Below are 16,307 nucleotides of genomic sequence, written 5' to 3' on the forward strand. Positions count from 1 at the left end.
AAGAAGAAAGAAAGAAAGAAAAAGAAAAAAAGAGAGAACAAAAGAAGGAAGGAAGGAAGAAAGAAAAAGAAAGAAAGAAAGAAGAAAGAAAGAAAGAAAGAAAGAAAGAAAGAAAGAAAGAAAGAAAGAAAGAAAGAAAGAAAGAAAGAAAGAAAGAAAGAAAGAAAGAAAGAGAAAGAAAGAAAGAAAGAAGGAAAGAGAAGAAACCTGAGACATCTAGGCCATCAGCAGGGCTGTCAGGAATTCCTTCAGCTTCATGCAGAGAGCCAAGTTCCAAGTTGAAATCTTGGCTGGGGGCCTGGGCCAAAGAAATGCAGGCCTAGAATTTGGAGTCACATGACCCTTGAGCAACGCTTTGAGAGACTCTGGCTTAAACCTCCGTCTTTGCCTTCACCTAATCCTCAAGGTTCCCGGCTTTGGCAGTTTCCGTTGAAACTCTTTCAGCTGCCCTTTGCCCACCAGGCTGCACCCTCTCCCAGGAATGCCCTTTCTCCAGCTGTTGAAACTCCCAGGAAATTTTCCGCCATCTCCAGTGGCACTTCAGTCAGGCACTAGCACTAATGCCCAACCCTCTGGCCACTTACAGGACAATGATAGTCCTGACCTTGGTCTGAGGGTCTGAAAGTTTCCAATCAGTGCACTGAGGCTAGGAATAAAGAATCCCACCCACCAAACTAGAAGTTCCTCAAGGAGTGGGATCAGGTTCACCTCGCCCAGCACGCAGGAGGTGGTGGTCAGCTGATGTTTGTTGAATGAATAAATAAGCAAATGCTTGAACTATAAGAGGCAGAGGAATGAGCTTAACCCCACTTCTGCCCTCACCAACACCCCATCCCCATGACACAAATCTCATTTCCAATCCAATCAGGAGGAAACTGAGGTTCGGGGAGGTCCTAGTTTGGCCATCTCTGATCTCATCCGAGTCTCTGTCCCTCTCAGAGCCTCAGTTTCCCCATCTGTATGGGAAGTAGCACCCCTGAAGCAGGGCCAGCTTCATGAGTGTGTGACGGGGACAGTCATAAGCAGGCTGTGTCTAAGACTAGGTGGGAGTGGTGACGTCCCCAGGAGGCCCCACTCTCCATACACTTTTCTTTACCTTGAGGGCAGAAAGAGGCAATGAGGTTCTAAGACACACAGAGGACCAATGTTTAATTAAAGGACTCATGTTTACTTCTACAGGAAAAGAATGAAGGAAAGAGGAAGACAGAGAGCCCATAGTTCCTTTTTCTTTCAGCCTTTCCTCACTCTTCAGTAAGCCAAAAGTAGAGAGTGTTCGAACAGTATGCCTGTGGCAAGAAGTGAAATAAAAACAATCGATTTGGTCAGGCGCAGTGGCTCACACCCATAATCCCAGCACTTTGGGAGGTCAAGGCAGGAGGATCACTTGAGGTCAGGAGTTTGAGACTGGTCTGGGCAACATAGCAAGACCCCCATCTCAACAAAAATTTAAAAATTTAGCCCAGGTATGGTAGTGTGTGCCTGTAGTCCTAGCTACGCAGGAGGCTGAGGCAGGAGGATCTCTTGAGCCCAGGAGTTCAAGGCAGCAGTGAGTTAGGATAGCACTACTATACTCCAGCTGGAGTGACAGAATGAGGCAATGTCTCAAAATAACAACAACAATAATAATAATAACTGTTGAGTTAGTTTTGAGCAGCATTTCTGTCATTCTGGTAATAATGAAATACCTGTATGTGTGCAAGCTATAAATATGAATTGTGTCATTTCAGTGATTCTGCTTACAAGTTAAATGCTCTAATATTTGCACTTAAAGCAGGCATTGTATAATATAAATATGAGTGATAAAATTCATGCTAATAACTTATAAAAGTTTAATTTTTCTTTACTTAGAAGGATATTAAATAGCAAATAAAAAATGCCATGACAAGGCAAGAGAGAGAGACTACAGAAGAAAGGAAAAAGTCTTTATATTTCAGTACCTTTCTTAATGCCATTTTTTTCTGCTTTTTGAACGAGGAGCCTGGAATTTTTTATCTGTTTTTCTGAGACACAAGGTCTCACTTTGTCGCCCAGGTTGGAGTGATGTGGCACAATCGTAGCTCACTGCAGCCTCCACTCCTGGCCTCAAGCCATCCTCTTGTCTCAACCTCCCAAGAGGCTGGGACTACAGGTGCATGCCGCCACGTCCAGCTAATTTTTCTATTCTATTCTTTGTAGGGACGGAGTCTTGCCGTGTTGCCCAGGCTGGTCCTGAACTCCTGCCCTCAAGTGATCCTCCTGCCTCGGCCTCTGAAAGTGACCCGTGATACCTGTAATCCAAAAGCCTGTGTTTTTATTTTGCACCAGGCCCTGCAAATGATGTGGCCAACCTGCCTTGAAGGCAAGAAGCCCAGCCCAACCAAATCTGAGCTCACAGCTCATAGCCCTTGATCCCCCACCCACATGTGACACTGGCCTGGCCACCTCTCCACCTGCCCAGCATAGGAGGACAGCAGGCTCCAGGATGGGACAGTTGGGCAGCCAGGGTAATCTCTCAACCTGGGATATGTTGCCTGCCCAGAAGACCGAATTCCAGAGCCTACATCCAGTGGGGCAAGTCAGAGGGTCTGGACAAGAGCCTGGGCCTCTGGGGTCTTTTAAGTGGCCCTGTGTCCCCAGCCCCAAGTGATACAGCTGCTTTCTGAAGGGGGAAATCTCTGCTCCAAGCTCCAGGGAGAAAAGCCACTTCATTTTGGAGCCTGAGCAGCTCTAGGTCCCTTCCACACCCATCAGCAAATTCAGTCCTTCCAGAAGGCCTTCAGTGGGAGCCACGGAGCCCATTGTACAGCTGACGAAACTGAGGCCTCCAAAGCCACCTGGCTTGCCTAAGGCCTCACAGTGAGCAGGAAGTCTGGTGGAATTCCAACCCGGGATCATCCAATACTCCAGAGTCGCACACAGCATTCTTCTAGCCCAGGGAGAGCCAGGCTCTGGGAATCACAGACGACTCAGGCTGTGGGCACCCGTGGCAGGTCCCTTCACACCCTGGCCTATTCCCTTATCTTCAAGTCGGCCACGTCAGGAGCCCTTCACCATTCCATCGCCACGCCCACCTTTAACTCGATACGGGGAAAAGACCCTAAGAAAACACAAGTGTTCTGGGTGGACAGCACTGGTTCAGATTCTGGCTACTGGCCCCGGGCAGACGCTCTCCCTCCACACTGGCTTCCTCATGTGTGAGCAAGGCTTGATGCCTCCACAAACCCCCAGGTCCGTGTAGACGCAGGTGTAGACATTGCCCCACACACCCCATCGTGAGCCCCATGGGACAGGGGCTTCGCTCCGTCTCCCGGTGAATCAATCCCTCAAGCCTGAAACAGAATCTGGCACATAGATGCTCAATAAATATTTGCTGAATGAATGAATGAATGATGGCAGTAAAGCTTCACACTCAATTATGTGCAATCCTAAAATCGAAAACGGCTCTCAAAACAGAGAGATCTCAAACTCACATGCCTGAAGGTCTTTATTTATCCCAACCTAATGTGAATATTCCAACGAGTTCTAATATTTGATGTCAGCCTGCCGGGGATGTCACAGAGCACATGCTCTACAGCCCTGGCTTGCTCACCTTTCTGGGTTCTCCGAAATTCTGAATTTTAAGATACAGCTGGCCCCAGGGGGTTCCAGTACACCATGATGGTCTCTGTATCTATATCAACAGTATTCAGCTCCACACTTCATGACTGGAACAGTGAGAGGTAATAACCAGCCACTGAAAACAGTGCACGTTATCTCACTGTAACCCAATCATCTCCATCTCACAGATGGGTAAATCGAGGCTCCCAGAGTCAAGATCCTAGGGTTCATGCCAGGTTTGCATAGTAGAAGCAGGATTTGAACCCAGTCCCTGTGGGCTCCTGCCTTATCAGCTCCTGTCTGTTGCTCGCCCACCTCTTTCCTCCCCACCTCTGCCTGGCCTTGGTGCCTCAATGAGCCCTTTGTTCTCCAAAGGGCCCGGGAGCTCCTGCAGGTGCCTTCTTGGGACAAAGCCATAGAGGGATGGGGGCTGCTTGGGGTGCCCGATGGGGGCTCCGGAAGCATGGTTGGAAAGAATGAGCCCCTGCAGGTGAGATTTCCGTGGGGTCAGACTCCTCCAACCTTTCAGGAGGAGATGAAATGGTGGGGGCAAAGGCTGCGGCCACAGCACGCACTGAAACTGATTTGAGCATTCTCCAAGGCTCACCAGCCCGCATCCCACCAGCCTGACCTGGAGAGGCCAGAGAAGCAGGAGTTCCCACCTCCCCATAGGAGGGAGGCTGCCAGGAGCTCCTTTCTGGGCCCAGGATCTCAGCCTTGTGCCACCCAGAAGCAGACAGCCATGAAAACCAGGTGCCTCTTTCTGTCTCAGCCTCTCCTCCCTGCCTCCCTAGTAAACAGCAGCCAGAATAACAGGAAAAGAGTTGACCTGGACCTGCAGGAATAGGGGGCTTGGGGTGGGGGTGGGACAGTGCATTTATCCAGCACTTACTGCATGTGAGGCACAGAACAGGGCAGAGAGAGCCAAAAAGACCTGGCTGCTTGGACCCTGAAGGACCCAAGTTAGGTCGTGTTCTGCCCTTGACTGGCTGTGTGGCCTCAGGCAAGTGGCTGTGCCTCACTGAGCCTCATTTTTGTCCCCCGGTGGAGACTTTGGAGCTAGCCCGACCTGGCCCTGTGAGGTGCGTGCTCTAGCTGCAGTCTGATTGAATCCTCATAACCCGAAGAGGGGAGCTGCCACTGTCTGCCTGGGTGACCTCTGTCAATGGTCTTCACCTCTGTGTCTCAGTTTCCTCCTCTGGAAAGTAGAGTTCATAATACAGTCTGGCTCCTAGGGCTGTGAATATAACTCATCAGTGAATGTACAATGCTTGGATCAGGTCTCTGCATGTAGCAGGCATCATACATGCATTTCCCATTATTGTTAATTACTAGTACCCCCATTTTTCAAAGAAGAAAACTGAGGCACGGAATGGTTAATCCTACCACCAACAGCTGCTGACAAGTAGCAAATGTTCCCTCAGAGCAGGCCTTGTGCAAGGCCTTTTTACTGCATTTAAGTTAGTTTGTACATTATATGCAGAAATCAGCCCCATTTTGCAGGCGAGGAAACTGAGGCTTGGAGAATGGCCACTCAGCTCGTGAGCAGCATATAGAGCTGATGAACTGTCTGCTACCCAGACCCCACCTTGGTATAACAAGGTTAATGCCCACTGCCAGACCCAAGCTCTAGTCCCTCCTGGGTCCTCCCTCCCTGTCAAAAAACAAGGTGACCACAGGGCCTTGCTGGGTGGGGGCAGGGTTATCCCTGTTTGCTCAAATCCGTACTAAGGTGCCAATAGGAGAGGCCCCCTTGCCAGTCCACAAGCTTGGAGCTCAGAGTTTCCCAAACGTATATGTGGTCAGCCATTCACCTCCTGGACAAACTTGGCCGAAAGACTGCACATCGCCAAGCTTCAGTTTCCCATCTGCAAACGAGGAAGGATTCTGAGGCCTTTGCTTGCGCGGCTGCCTGAGCATTGATTGTACAGTGAGCGGCTCACTGCACTTGGTACAGGGGTACAACAACCCCTGGCTGCACAGATTCTGATACCAACCAAGGGCATCAGGAGTGTCCTCCCACCCCTAGCTGTAGTTTACCATTTTCAACGTCCCCCTTTTCATCTTTATCTCAGGTAAGTCTTGCCTTGAGAGGTACCCGGGACAGATGCCAGTTTAAGCTCATCTGTGAGATGAGAAAACCGAAGCCTAGGATAACCCACAGCGCGGGCGTCCTTGCATCATCTGTCCAAACCCTACCATGTACCCTGCCCTGCCGGGCCAGGGCCTTCGGGTGGCTGCAGAGCAGCAAGCAGAGGTTTGGATGGGGGGGTGGATGGACCTGGGTTTGAGTCAGTTTTGTGTGTGACCCCAAGGCAAATCACTCCCTATCTCCAAGCCTCTGTTTCCTTCCCCGGAAAATGGGGTTGTTGCATGAGAAGTCCCTGGACATGTGCTCCATGAGTGGCAGCTGGTGTCAGGGGCAGCACTTACAATCCCTTCCCCATCCCAGCAAGCCAGGAATGGTAGTGGAAACCCCGGACGCTTTATAACGTGGAGCTCCCAGCTCAAGTGAGAGAAGCAGCACGGCCATTCCTTTGTGGATCTGAAGGTCTCCTTTCCTGCATCCCTGACCCCAGCACTGTCCCCTCGGACCCATCCACTTCTGCACACACAGATCCTTGTGTCACCTTCCTTGGAAAAACAAAGTGAGATGAGTGGCTGACACCTAATGAGCTTTGTTGAGTGAAGACAGAGAACCTGGGAAATAGATGAGGCCCAGGTAATGAGGTAGCAGGTGAGGTCAGGACCAAGACAGACAACTTCAAGGGGACAGTCTGGGGTCCCAGGAGACAGTGATGAGGCAATGATGGAGCTGGCAGGGCACTTCAGCTTGGGTTTTCTTTTTTTTCTTTTTTTTCTTTTTTTTTTTTTTTTTTGAGACGGAGTCTTGCTCTGTCACCAGGCTGGAGTGCAATGGTGCGATCTAGGCTCACTGCAACCTCTGCCTCCTGGGTTCAAGCAATTCTCCTACCTCAGCCTCCCAAGTAGCTGGGATTACAGGCATGCACCACCACACCAAGCTAACTTTTTGTATTTTTAGAAGAGTCATGGTTCCTCCATGGTGGTCAGGCTGGTCTCTTTTAGGTTTTTTGTTTTTTGTTTTTGAGTCTTGCTCTGTCGGCCAGGCTGGAGTGCAGTGGCACAACCTTGGCTCACTGAAACCTCCGTCTTCTGGGCTCAAGCAACTCTCCTGCCTCTTCCTCGTGAGTAGCTTGGGTTACAGGCATGTGCCACCAAGCCTGGCTAATTTTTGTATTTTTAGTAGCGATGGGGTTTCACCATGTTGGCCAGGCTGGTCTTGAACTCCTGACTTAGGTAATCAGCCCACCTCGGCCTCCCAAAGTGCTGGGATTACATGAGCCACCACACCCAGTTTGTCAGGCTGGTCTCAAACTCCTGACGTCAGGTGATCCACCCGCCTCAGCCTCCCAAAGTGCTGGGATTATAGGCATGAGTCACCGCACCCGGCACAGCTTGGGTTTTCAAATGCACCAGAGTAAGACGTTCAGGGGATGGAGACTGGATTCTGGAAGCCCCTTCCTATCCTGCCCCTTTGCAAACTCTGGGCCTAGTGGAATCGTTATCATCAAGGCCACGTTGGTGGTCCTCCAATTTGCCAGAGATGCTCCCACCACAGGGGCTTTGTCCTGCTGTTCTGATATCTGCTTGGCTAACTCCCCAACTTCCTCAGTCTCTTCCCCTGGCCGTCTTCAGGAAAGTATCTCTGAGAAATCCCCCATCACCCCCTATTGCCTTCCCCGCTGTATTCATCTTCATAGCAGAATTCACGCAGGACCTGTTGTGCGGTTTTGTGAGCACAACCATGAGCGGCCCCAGGAGTACACGTAAGCCAGAGTCAGCCTAAGCCATCAGCTCTCGTCCCCAGCCCCAAGCCTCAGGTTCGTTAACCTCAACAACCACCAAAGGTGGGGAGGGCAGAGGGCATGGAGGAAGCAAGTGGAAACCACCAGTGGCCCCTTTCATTCCATCCGTATCTAGTGAGGACCTACTGGGTGCCAGGACCTGTGCCACCTGCTGTGGACCATGACGTGAACAAAACAAGGTTCGTGCCACGTGGAGCTGCTCTCCTCTCCAGCTACCCTGGAGCCAGGCCACAGGATAGGAGAGAGTGCAAGGGAGGAGGCAAGGAGGTGGGATGTTTCATTCTGGCCCTTGCTTTGTTGCTGACCTTGAGCAAGACACATGATTCTCTGAGCCTCTATTTCTTCACGTGTAAAATAAAGAAACTGAACGCGGTTTCTCGGAAGTCTGGAGCAGAGTGGCATGCGAGGTGCCCAGATGCAGTCTTAAGCAATTCCCAGCCTCCCAGTGATGAAGTCACTCCTTTTCCAAGTCTTTCCAAGACTTCCTCTTGCTATGTGGAGAAGGTCTCAGCTCAGTGCTGCTAGGTCTTCATCACTCTCATGAACACGCTGATCATGTAGAGAGAGTAGGTCTCAGGCCAGAGACCTTCAGCAGGCAATGGTGACGTTGCCGAGTTTTCGAAGTGGTCATTTTAGGATTGTAGTAGGACACATTGGTATCTTTTTTCTAGATTCCCTCTCTGATCCATTCTCCAGAGGGAACATACTAAAATTCCAATGTAACCCCAGCTTAAAATCTGTCCTCACAGCAAAAGGATGGGACAAACAGATGAGTAGAACAGAGAGTCCAAAAACATACTCCCACATACACGGTCAAATGATTTTCAACAAGGACACCAAAGCAATCCAACTGGGGAATGAAAAATCTTTTCAATGCATGGTGCCAGGACAACTAGATATCATGGAAATATTTTCAAAATCACCTTTGCCTCACACCATATGAAAATGCAAGTCAAAATGTGTCATAGAGTTAAACACAAGAGCTAAACTTAAAAGCATAAAGCTACTAAAAAAGACCCTAGAGAGGGCACAAAAGAAACTTGATAAAACAAACACTGTGATATTTGAAAACTTTTGCTTTTCGAAAGACTCCATGAAGAAAAGCCACAGACTGGGAGAAAATATTTGTAACACAGAGAAGGTGCTTGTATCTAGAATAGATAAAGAAACTTTTACAACTCAATAATAAAAAGGCAAACAATGTAATAAAAAAAATCGGCAAAAGATTTGAACAGAAAATTTCACCAAAGAAGATATACGGATAGCAAATAACCACATGAAAAGATACTCAATATCATTAGAGAAATACAAATTATAACCTCAATGAGATAGCACCTCACACACACCAGAATGGCTAAAGTTTAAAAAGCAGACAAAACCAAGTGTTAGCAAAAATGTGAGAAGGAACTAGAATGCTCACACATTGGTGTTGGGAATGCAAATGGTACAACCACTTTGAAAAGCAACTTGACATTATCTGAAGAAGTGAAATGTATACCTCTTATATAACTCAGCCATTTCAGAAAGATGTTTAACTCTATGACAAATTTTGATTTTGATTTTCATATGGTGTAAGTCCATAAAGTTTTTGTCCACACAAAGACTTGTACACAAATGTTCATAGTAGTTTTATTCCTAGTAACCAAAAACTGAGAACAGCTCAAATGTGTATCAACAGATGAATGGATAAATAGACTGTGGTATGTCCATACAGTGAAATACTACTCAGCAATAAAAAGGAACAAACTACAACTAATATGCACAAGCTGAAAAGTATTATACAGTGTGAAAGAAGCCAGACCCAAAAGAGTGCACACCCATTTATATGACATTTGAGACCCAAGAACAGGCAAAACTGATCAATAGTGATAGAAATCAGAGCACTGGTTGCTTTGGGGATTGAGGGGTTGAGTGGGAAGGAGCAATGGAGAAGTTTCTAGGGAGCTTGTCATGTTATATCATCTCAATAGTGGTTTAGGTTACACAGGTGTATACATTCGTGAAAACACATCAAATTATACACAAGTACTGTGCATTTTATTGTATATAAATTAAACTGTTGTTAAAATGTGAAAAGCGGGGGCAGTTCTGGGTTAAATCCACAAAGGAAAAAATCCTCGCAATACGTAAAATGGTTCAGCGCTGTAGAAAAGAGTGTGGCAGGCCAGGCGCGATGGCTCACGCCTGTAATTCCAGCACTTTGGGAGGCCAAGACAGGCGGATCACAAGGTTAGGAGATCGAGACCATCCTGGCTAACATGGTGAAAACCCGTCTCTACTAAAAGACACAAAAAATTAGCCAGGCATGGTGGCGGGTGCCTATAGTCCCAGCTACTCAGGAGGCTGAGGTGGGAGAATGGCGTGAACCCAGGAGGCAGAGCTTGCAGTGAGCTGAGATCGCACCACTACACTCCAGCCTGGGTAACAGAGCGAGACTCCATCTCAAAAAAAAAAAAAAAAAGTGTGACAGTTCCTCAAAAACTTAAACATAGAATTATGATGCAACCCAGTAATTCTACTCCAAGAGAATTGAAAACACATGTTCACACAAAAACTTGTATACCTTCATAAAAACATTATTTGTAATAGCCAAAAGGTAAAAACAATCCAAATGTCCATCCACTAATGAATGAATAAACACAGGTGGCCTATCTATATAATGGAGTAGTATTCAGCCATAAAAAGGGATGAAGTACTGTTACATGCTACAATTTAAATGAACCTTGAAAACATTATGCTAAGTGAAAGAAGTCAGACATGAAAGACCACATATATATGATTCCATTTATATGAAATGTCTGGAATAAGCAAAATCATAGAGACAGGAAGTAGAAGGCTGGGCTTGGTGGCTGATGCCTGTAATCCCAGCACTTTGGGAGGCCAAGCTGGGTGGATCACCTGAGGTCGGGAATTTGAGACTAGCCTGACCAACACGGAGAAACCCCATCTCTACTAAAAAATACAAAAATTAGCCTGGCATAGTGGCACATGCCTGTAATTCCAGCTACTCGGGAGGCTGAGGCAGGAGAATTGCTCGAACTCAGGAGGCGGAGGTTGCAGTAAGCTGAGATCATGCCATTGCACTGCAGCCTGGGCAACACAGCAAGACTCTGTCTCAAAAAAAAAAAAAAAAATGTAGATTGCTGGTTGCCATGGGGCTGGGAGAAGGACAGGATAATGGGGAGTGACTACTAATTGATACAGGGTTTCTTTTTGGGGTGATGAGAATGTTCTGGAATTGGATAGTAATGATGGTTGCACAACATTGTGAATATACTAAAAAGCCACCAACTTACATACTTGAAATTATTAAAATGGAGAATTTTATGTCATATACATTTTTATGTAAATGTTACATACATTCTTTCTTCCATACATTTTTGGAAGGAAAAAAAGATTCTTCCGGGGTTCCTGGAGCACCTCATCAGGCTATGTTTTCGTTGCAGAGTTAGGGTCTTATCCTATTACACTGTGTTATAATGGAAGAATTTAATACTTACCCCCAGTCACCTCCAGGTTGGATGAGGTCGGACTGGAGGTAAAGGCTTGGCATCTCCCATACCCTCTGTCTCCTCTACAGCTCAATCATAGTGGCCCCAGGGTGGAGTCCTCCCAGCTGAAACTCTTGACAGCTAGGAAAATCTGTGCTTCACTCTGGTCTTGGAATCTTTTTCTAATCTTCGTAAAAATACACTGGGATGAGCATCCTTCCTTGAACCTCCTCCAGCTCACTAAAGACAGAGTGTCCACGTGACTCCTCTCCCATCCCCTCCCATGAGTCACTGGGGTATGCTGGGGCTATCACCTGGTTAGGTGACCTCTTTACATTTTCCTGCTCCCTTTTGTGGGTGAGCATTCTCTCTTTTGCAGCCTGTGGCCACAGCCCTGCTAGACTCCCTACCCACCTTCACCCTTCCCAAAGCACCTAGAATGCATCCAATGGCATTAGGAGATCACGTGGTTTGACTTCTTCATTTCACAGATGGGGAAACTGAAGCCCTGAGATGTGAAGTCCTTCAGCCTCATACCAACAAGCAGCAGAGCCAAGTTTCAGATTGGGGATTTATTGAGCACCTACTAAGTGCTAGGCATTAGGCTAAGAAAGACTTTACAAACATTACCTCTTTGGATCTTTCAAGGGGTAAGTGCCACTACCCCTTATAGCTCATCTTATAACTGAGGGAGCTGAGGTTCAGAAACTTGCCCAGGGACACCCAGTAGTTATCCAACGCCCACTCTTTTTTTTAAATTTGTTATAGAGATGAGGCCTTGCTCTATAGACCAGAGTGAAGTGCAGTGACACAATCATAGTTCACTGCAGCCTCCAATACCTGGTCTTAAGTGATCCTTCTGCCTCAGCCTCCCAAGTAGCTGAAACCACAGGCGCATACCACCATACTTAGCTGATTTTTTTTTTTTTTTTGGTATATATTTTGGAGACATTATCTCACTATGTTGCCCAGGCTGGTCTTGAATTCCTGGCCGCAAGCAATCCTTCTGCCTCAGCTTCCCCAGTAGCTAGGATTACAGATGTGAGCCTGGCAGTCCACTCTCATATCCACTCTACTCTCCCTCCCCATTCAAAGGCTGAGTAATCCTCAAGGCACAATTTAATAGAGCCTCTAGATTAGCACTGTCCAATAGAAATAAAATAAAAGCCACATGCATAATACTCTAATTTGAATTTTTGAGTAGTCACATGTGTAGGTGTATACACCCTAAGATGACCCCCCATGAGTCATGTCCTAGTATAATCCTCTCACCTTAAGTGTGGGTGGAATCAATGATTTATTTCTCACTGACAGAATATGGCAAAGGTGATGGGATGTCACTCCTCTGATTAGGTTGCCTTATATGTCAAAAGGTGATGGGATGTCACTCCCATGATAACATCATGTTATATAAGACTCTGTCTCAGCAGGCTAGAGTGAGAGACTCTCCTGCTTGCCTTGAAGAAGCAAGCAGCCATGCTGTGAACAGCTGATGGCCCATATAATAGGGAGCTTTCAGGATGTCTGGGAGCTGAAAGCAGCCCCAGTCATCAGCCAGTAAGAAACTAAGGCCCCCAGTTATACAGCCCCCAAGTAATTCTGCCAACAATTTGGATGAGCCTGGAAATGGACTATTCCCCAGTTGTGTCTCCAGATGAGAACACAGCCCACCAACATCCTGATTGCCATCTTGTGACTCCCAGAGCAGGGAACCCGAATATGTCAGACCTGGATTCCCGATGCACAGAAACTAGGAGATAATAAATGGATGTTGCTCCAAGCCACTATGTTTGTAGGAAATTGTGATGTAGTAATAGAAAACTATGCTGAGTGTGGTGGCTCACACCTGTAATTTCAGCACTTTGGGAGGCCAAGGTGAGCAGATCACTTGCGGTCAGGGGTTCGAGACCAGCCTGGCCAACATGGTGAAACCCTGTCTCTACTAAAAATACAAAAATTAACTGGGCTTGATGGCACACACCTGTGGTTCCAGTTACTCAGGAAGCTGAGGCAGGAGAATCACTTGAACCCGAGAAACAGAGGTTACAGTGAGCCAAGATCATACCACTGTACTCCAGCCTGGGCAACAGAGTTAGACTCTGCCTCAAAAACAAAAACAAAACAAAACAAAAAAACACCTAATAGAGCACATTTTTAAAGTAAGAAAAAGAAGTGAGATTATTTTATCAACATTTTAAAAGTATATCCAAAGTATTATTTCAACATGTAATCAATACGCAAAATTTTAACTTTAATTAATGAGATACTTTAAATTCTTTTGTGTTTTTCATACTAAATCTTTGAAAGCTGGCATGTATTTTATACTTACAAAACATTTCAGTTTGGGTCAACCACATTTCAAGCACTCAGGAGCCACATGTGGCTAGTGGTGACCGTGTTGGGCAGCATATGTGTAGACATTTAATGGGCTGTTACCATATACCTGCATCACCTCCGCTTCAGTGCCCAGCATATGGTAGGTGCTCAGAGGAATCCACAATTCCTGAAGTTACAAAGGGTTGATAGTCACTGAGCACTTACGGTGAGCAAGACCTGTGCAAAACCCTCACTTGAGCCTCACTATCTCCCTATGAAGTGGTCATTACTGTGAACATTCTCTCCGCTTTACAGATGAGTAAACTGAGGTGCAAAGAGTCAAGGCTCTGCAGTCCAGACCCTGGGCTATGACCTGCTCATCCATCCACCCTAGGAATCTGAGGCCCACCCAGCATCCCACCACATCCAAAAGCCCCCTCTTCTCTTCACACACAACCCAAGTGACCCCAACCCAGAGTGACTTTAAGAAGCCCTACACAAACGCCCATGAAAATGTCTCCTAGGCCTCAAGAGGGGGTGATGTCATTACTTCCCTGCCCCCTCTTTTCTCCTTTCCCTCCTAAGGACTGACCCATCTCTAACCAGGGTCCTCTCTTTTTCTAAATCCCTTAAAAACAATTTGATCTCAGAATGAAGCTTCTGATAACTTGCAGTTGAGGGCATAGGGCCGCAGATGTCCAAATTCAATGGGGCCTTGGGCCACCAGATCCCTGTCACCTCAGGGACCATCATGGTGCAACCCTGCTGTAGAGAAAGAAAAACAGAAGCCCAAAGCAGTGTCTCTCCAGGATACACTTTGAATTTCCTGTGGTATTTAGTCCAGAATCTTTCTTCAGATAACGTGGCCCCTTCTGAGGCTGCAAAAATGGAATTCGCTCAACATCCATCTGCCACAGATGGATAGTGTACCTTCCTCATACTCTGCACTATGCATGGGTCCTGTCCAGGTAGGGCCACCACCCTCCTAATCCAAGCTGGGCCAGGATCCTCGGCTGCCTTCTACCCCTCGTTCCCATAGACTGTCAACTCAGAATGAAGAAGGCATTCTTTCTGAGGTGTGAGATGGGTGTTTCTCTGTTAGTATGGAAAGACCCCACCAGCAATGTGGGCCAGCCTAGACCCCATCCTTGTCCTCCCCAGGGCCAACATGTATCCCAATGTCATGTGCAACCCCCACAATGTGCCAGTCCGTGCCATAGTCCTTTGGTTCTTAGGCCCTCTGAGAGTTCATTCATTCACTCATATGTTCATTTCACACCAACCTGAAGTCTCCCAGATGCCCATACCCAATACTCATCATTCTTTCACATTCCTTTCTCCTTCCTTGGGTTCTGATCATGATCATATACAACTGTCACTCTGAGCAGGAGACCTTTAAAGGTTACAGAGATTTTTTAAGCTTCTTCCAAATTTAGGTGACTATAGAGGCTTCATCTGTAAAACTTTACATTCTGATAAATATGCCATTACCTATATAAAGAAAACTTGAAAAGTTGAAAAAAAATACAATAAAACTTCTGCAAAATTAGTATCAGCTTATGTGCTGGGATGAATAGGATGAACTCCTATTCATCCTTCAAAACCCTCTCTGGACATGCTCTGCTGGAGAAAGCCTTTTCCAAGCCTCCCACATGGGGTTCATGAATCTCTGAGTGACATCCATACCTTGTACCGCCATGGGTTACTGGGCATATTCCCTTCACTTTTAACTGTCAACGTACTTGTCCATCCACTCCTATTCCCTCTTTCTAGACTGTATTTTAAGAGCAGGATGATTCATGATCTCCATGACAACTGGAGTCAGAGACACTTTTTGACGGCACATCCTTGTACACTTCATCTCCCCGAGCCTATTGCCTCATCTGGGACATGGGATGAATCTGCCCTGGCATGAGGTTGCCATGAGGATTAAATGAGAAAATATTAGTCTGTAAAGTGCCTAGTACTGAGTGTGGCTCTCGATTCATGGCAGTTTTATTACCTAGATCCTCCGCTTCTGCCACATAATAGGAGCTGAATACATCTGTTGAGCTGGAATGAAACGATTTGAATTGCCTGCACCTATATGGTGTTCTTTGGTTACCAGTGAAGGGTGAGCCCAGGTCTCTGAGTCAGTCCCAGGGAAGCAAATTTCCTCCATGGTCATTCTATCCTGTAGACGGGTCACAGGAAGTGGAAGCACCATGTCTAACTCTGAAGGGTCTGGAAGATGTGTCCTACCAAATGCCAATGGAAAGGTGTCACCAGGTGTCAGAAGGGGGCTGGCACTGCCTGTTCCCGCTCTGTGCCTAGCACTGTGCTCAGGAGTCTTCCCATAGACAGCTCTGTGGGGTCATAACACTCTTTCTGTCCACTCTACAGCCAAGAAAACTGAGGCTCAGAGAGAGTACACTGCCTACCACCTGGAGACCCAGTGCCCGCAGAGGTTTTTCCACTCAAGATTCCAGCCCCAGTGACAAAGCAACTATGGCGGGTAATCTTCCTAAATGTGTTCTTTGCTCCTGAGATAGGGAATTTCCTGGATGTCATTAAACATTTTACCAGCTTAATGCCAGTCTGGGGAGCTTCTGTTAACACGCTGTGTTAGTGTGATGTTTTCCGGGGTAGAGTCATTGGAGACATGTGCAAGCTATTTGCCTCCACACTGAATGGCCGCACTGCAGCTCTCAATCTGCCGCCATCATTTCTGCTTCATCTTCCCGCTCCAACCTGGCATCGGGCCCACCTACATTAGCCCTCTGGTCTGCTGCGGGCTGTGAAAGAAGGTAACTGCACCTGTTATAATTATGTGTAAAATAAGAGTTCAGACGTTCTGATTCAGCAGTCTAGCACAAGGCCGGAAATCTGGAGTTAACAAGAGCCCTTAAGTGTTTCTGCGGCCAGGGTTCTGTGGACCATGCTTTGAGAAACACTGAGAGGTAAAGGTCCAAGAGGGAAGAACAGGGAGGGTCTGTAGTGGCCTCAGGTCTGAGGCTGCAGATGCTGGAGTGAAGCCACTGCCCAAAGCGTGGCCCAT

The sequence above is a fragment of the Mandrillus leucophaeus genome, unplaced genomic scaffold (genome assembly GCF_000951045.1).
Source record: "Mandrillus leucophaeus isolate KB7577 unplaced genomic scaffold, Mleu.le_1.0 Scaffold154, whole genome shotgun sequence".
In the NCBI taxonomy this organism is placed as follows: domain Eukaryota; kingdom Metazoa; phylum Chordata; class Mammalia; order Primates; family Cercopithecidae; genus Mandrillus; species Mandrillus leucophaeus.